Source organism: Pelophylax lessonae (assembly GCF_965119305.1).
Source record: "Pelophylax lessonae genome assembly, chromosome: 6".
NCBI classification, from domain to species: Eukaryota; Metazoa; Chordata; class Amphibia; order Anura; family Ranidae; genus Pelophylax; species Pelophylax lessonae.
In genome coordinates this window covers 46240335-46245733 of record NC_138773.1, presented here as the reverse complement: position 1 = coordinate 46245733, position 5399 = coordinate 46240335, and positions in this window count along the sequence as shown.

Below are 5399 nucleotides of genomic sequence, written 5' to 3'. Positions count from 1 at the left end.
CTATATAAGTACCTGAAATAATAATGTAAACATCCCTTGTGATAGCAATAGGCAGTGACAGGTACTCGTTATGTAGGGATCGGGGGTCAAACCCCTCCACTGCACTTCCATGTATTCAAAACGCCAAAAAAATGCATTTTCGAATACTGTCACTTTTAAATTCGGCGCCTTTAGCTGCCCAGTAACCCGGACGTGACGTCATGGACGCCGCCTCCGGGTTAGCTGTTTGGAGATCCGATTGAAGCCGAATCCGACTTTGATTGGGACTGCAACCAGCCGGTGGACGCGCCGGCTGGTTGCTTGGGTCTCCCGGTGGGACGGGGGACCCGGGCAAAGCCGCGGGGGGCATCCCCTCCCACTCGCTGGGAGAACGATCGAGCAGCTCCCAAGCATCGGCCGTTACCGCCTAAAAACCGACTGCCGGCTCTAAAAAATGGTACCGGGATGTTGCCTCTAGCTGCAGGCCTCACCCTGGTACAGCCACTTATTGTAGCCGATGTAGAGCTACGTTGGTTTGCTGTAAGTGGTTAACCACTTTGCCGCTGAGTACCGTAGTACTACTGCGGCAAAGTGGCTCTTGTAGGTCTGACGACGTAGACCTACGTCGCCAGACTCCTCCCCCTGTAGGTGGCGCTCGCGCGCCGCCGGAGGCGCACTCCCGCTGTTTTCATTCACAGCGGGAGTCGGGCCAGGGGAGGAGCGGCGGCGATCGCCGCTGCTCTGCCCCGATCGTCGGGGAATCGAGTTTGGAGATCCGCCCGCTTGTGTAAACAGAGCGGGCGGATCTCCTAAGTGACAGGGAGTGACAGATCGGAGTGTTCAGCATAGCTGAACATGCGATCTGTCCCTGGCTCACTCAGTCACCTCCCCCCACACGTTAGTAAGCACCAGGCATACATTAACCCCACCCTCTCCAATAAAATTAACCCCTTCCCTGCCAGTGTCATTTTTACAGTAACAGTGCATATTTATAGCACTGATTACTGTAGAAATGTCACTGGTACCCCCAAAAGTGTCAAAAATGTCAGTCAAGGGTCCGATCTGTCCGCCGCAATGTCGCAGTCCCGCAAAAAAAATCGCAGATCGCCGCCATTACGCAATAAAAAAAAAAAACACCAAAAATGACATAAATCTTTCCCTTAGTTGATAAACGCAATTACTTTTGCGCAAACCAATCAAAATACGCTTATTGTGATTTTTCTTTTACCAAACATGGGTAGCAGAAAACAAATTGGCCAAAAATTTAAAAAAAAATTGGTTTTTACATCTTTTTTGGGGGGAATTTCATATAAAAAAATGTTAAAAATATTATTTTTTCAAAATAAACGATTTTTTTGTTTATAGCGCAAAAAGTAAAAATCGCACAGGTGATCAAACACCACCAAAAGAAAGCTCTGTTTGTGGGAAAAAAAGGACGTAAATTTCGTTTGGGTACGGCATTGCATAACCGCGCAATTGTCAGTTAAATTCGCAAAGCGCCGAATCGCAAAAAGTGGCCCAGACGTAAGACAGCAAAATGCTCCGGTGGTAAAGTGGTTAAAAAAATACCGGGGTTATGGCACCTGTCTGCTGCCATAACTCTGGTATTTAACGTCAAAGTACCGATGTAAATACACAGTGGGTGGTCTGTAAGTGGTTAAGCACTGATTTAACTTTTGGGAAAGAATAAAAGTCGCATGGTGCTAAATCAGGTGAATATAAGATGTTCAAGTGTAGTAATGTGCTTGTCGGTCAAAAACTGCTTCACATCGTTTTGCATAAACACAGGCACTATTCCAAAGGTCTATCCTATTTCTATAACCTACCGATCTCATTTCCCAATGATTTGAAGAGCACTATAATGCTCAAATGGGAAAAGGAACTGTCTCAAACCTTTTCTTGGAAGTTCTGGCAATCAGCCATTAAAATAAATGGATCTGCTTCATCTTGCATCGAGCATTGGGAAAATTCCCCAAAAATCTTAAATCGATGGTATATGACACCCTATAAACCCCCCCCCCCCCGGTTTTGGAGATGTGAGGAACAATCAGGCACATTATAGCACATTTTCTGGAAATGTAAAACTTTATCTAGTTTTTGGAAGGCAGTATCACACCCTTTATAGCATCCCTTCCAGGAAACCTATCACCTCTCACACTGCCAATGGCCCTACTGGAAATTCATCTTGATATACTGTATACCCACTTTGTCATCAAATTATTGTTGCCAACATTCTAATAGCAGCCAGGCCCATCGTAGCTAAATTGTGGAAATCCAATATAGCTCCCAACCTTTCCTTTTGAGACTAAATATACATTCTCAATACGAACTGATGCTGGCAAATAAGAATCTTTCCACCGCAAAGTACATTAAAGTATGGGGAACCTGGCTATCTCACCCTAAAGCATCCAATTACCTGAAAACCTTCAACAAGAATTAATTGCAATTTATCTAAATATTGTAAAGATAGCTTCCCCCCTGTATCCCTATCCTCCCCCTGCCCCCCCCACCCCCTCTTTACTTGTTCCTACCATTGGATCTTACCAATTGACAGTATCAGTGGCGGCTGATGCTCCATGGGCCAGGGGGCGGCGGCAGACAGACTGCATCATACACCCACCCCGGCCCCCACCAGGCTGCACACCAGGACCCCAGACCCCCCCCCCCCCACGGCTCACTCAACCTCAGCGGCAGTGGCAGCAGCTTCAGCTTCGGCTTCTTCCCCCTCAGTAGAAGCGTCTCCTCCCCCATGCCCAATGGCATGGCTTCTACTTTCAGCCAATCAAGAAACAGGTCTCAGGACCCGCTTCCTGATTGGCCAGGAGGCGGATCAATGGGACAATAGTGCATATTCATTAGCTATTGTCTCACAAGTGGGTGAGCTAGGGGTGCAGTGCTCTACGCCCCAAGCCCACCCTTTTTTTTAGCCTGTAAGAGTCTCTGGCTCTAGTCACATGGTTAAAAAAAATGCCCCATTGGACTCCATGCGTCTGGTGCCCCGCATGTAGATTATGGGGCTGGACGCATGGATAGGGGGGGCGGTGCCCCTGTGCCCTCAATACACCAGCCCCCACTGGACAATATGATCCCATTGGGGTCAATAGGTATTACTGTTCCTATATATCAGTGGTTCTCAACCAGGGTTCTGTGGAAGCCTAGGGCTCCTCCTGAGGTTGCTAGGGGTTCCTTGAGCAATGAGCAATTTCTGCCTCTCAGATAAGTTCCCAATGACACCATTGATCTTTTCAGCTATCTGTAAGAGGGTAAGTCTTCCCAATGACCACAAGTGTAAGGAGCATTCATCCCACTGACCATCACATTAATGTGTCATGAGTTGTAGATAAAGTCATTTTTAGCAGGGGTTCCCTGAAACCTGAAAACTATTTCAAGGGTTCCTCCACGTTGAAAAGGTTGAGAAAGGCTGCTATATATATATTTAAATTGACTCAACATCAACCTGTATTTGTTGGAATACTTCATAAGCCTATGTTTCCATATGCGATCTATGTATGTTTAGCATTCTTGAAGTCATTGGAAATGCAATGTATAATTTGTTATACTTTTGATACGTTAATAAAAAATTTTAAAGTGGGAAAAAAAACTGCTTCACAGAAAGTGCTGTGTGAGCGGGCGCATTGTCCTGGTGAAGAATGAAACCGTTTTCCCACAGTTGCTGCCGTTTTTTTCTGACTCTTTCAGCTTAATTGAAACTTCTTTATAATAATGCTGGTTAACTGTTGTACCTTCTGGAACCCATTCTTTCAAAATTATACCCTTGATATCGAAAAACACAATGAGCATGGCTTTGAATTTTGACTTGGTTTGAGGAGCTTTTTTCATTCTTGGTGATGACGGTGTTTTCCAACCAAGCTTAGCATTTTTCGGCAAACTACAGAAAACACAACCAAACTAAATGGCGACTCCCAATTAACTGACCGTCATAGAGTGTTGCTGCTCGTCATGCAGGTTCAAACATGTTTAAGGTCACCACGCATGAAGTTATAAACGGTTCTGACTTCTTTGTTCAGTAGGTGGAATCACAGTCTCGTTATTTAATAGACATACAGTACCTTGTATGTTGGATGTCTTGTCCTTCTAGACCAGCTGGCTAGGGAGGAAACCATGTGCTTAGGAGGAGTCTAGGCTCACACCACCCGGCTGGAGGTTTTTTTTCCCCAAGGAGAATGGAACAGTGCCTGAACAAGGACCACCATGGACCACCTTTGGCTGGGATAACCGGGGGCTCGTCTGAAGTATGGTGTCTGGGACTTTACCGTTATTTCCCCTACTCTGGTGGGTCGGTAAGTGGGACAGGGCAATTTTGGAACTGGTTAACCCTAGACAGTCTAGAACAGGGATCTTCAAACTACGGCCCTCTAGATGTTACGGAACTACACATCCCATGAGGCACTGTAAAACTCCGACATTCACAGCCATGACTAGGCATGATGGGAATTGTAGTTCCTGAACCACTGGAGGGCCATAGTTTGAAGACCCCTGGTCTAGAAGGACTCAATACAAACCAGCGACTCCTTTGGGGTGAGTGCTATAACAGGTTAAAAAAATAGACATGTCCACTGAGTTTAACCAAAAGAGAAACTTATATTGGCAAATTTTACATTCTCAGAACCCCAAAAGCTGCAGTAGATCCAGAGGAAGGCAAAAACACTTTTAGATTGGTCCCTGTGGATTGGCTTGGCCTCAAACTCTCTCCAAGTCCTCTCTACAAGTTCAGTTTAAAGTGTATATAAATCCTAACAATTATTATATGATTTATCGGGTCTGTTAAATAAACCATGTAGAGCATTTTGTTATATCTGTTCAATGAGAATACATTGATCCTGCCAGAAATCCAGAGAGCTGATAACTGTCTGTTGCCTGTTATCAGTTATTATTATTAATAAGCAAACAAAGTGTGGCCCTATACAAATAATAGGTGCATACAGCACCGGGACAAGGTAATCTAGAGTCCAGGGCGAACATGGCAAACTGCGCCCCCCCCTCCAAGATGTATGAGCGTTATATGTCAGCAACAATCCCCCAAGTACTCAAAACTGAGCGCTAATCTGCATGATTATCCACCTAAGCATAAATTCCCAAATCCCCCCCTCTTCCTAGTAAAAATCCACCCCTGCTAAACCCCCCCCTCCCAGTACAAATCTTTGCCCCCCCATCCCCCAAATCCCCCCAGAACAAATGCTACCCCACAAAAAAAATCACCCCTTCTAGCACAAATACTCTACCCCTAAAATTTCCCCTCCAAGTACACATCCTCCCCCGCACTCCAAATCCCCCCCAGCACATATTCCCCACCCTCTTCCCAGCACAAATCCCCCCAATTTTTCATTCTAGCACAAATACCCTCCCCCAATCATCCCTACTAGCACAAAACCATTCTCCAAAAAAGTTTACCCTCCTAA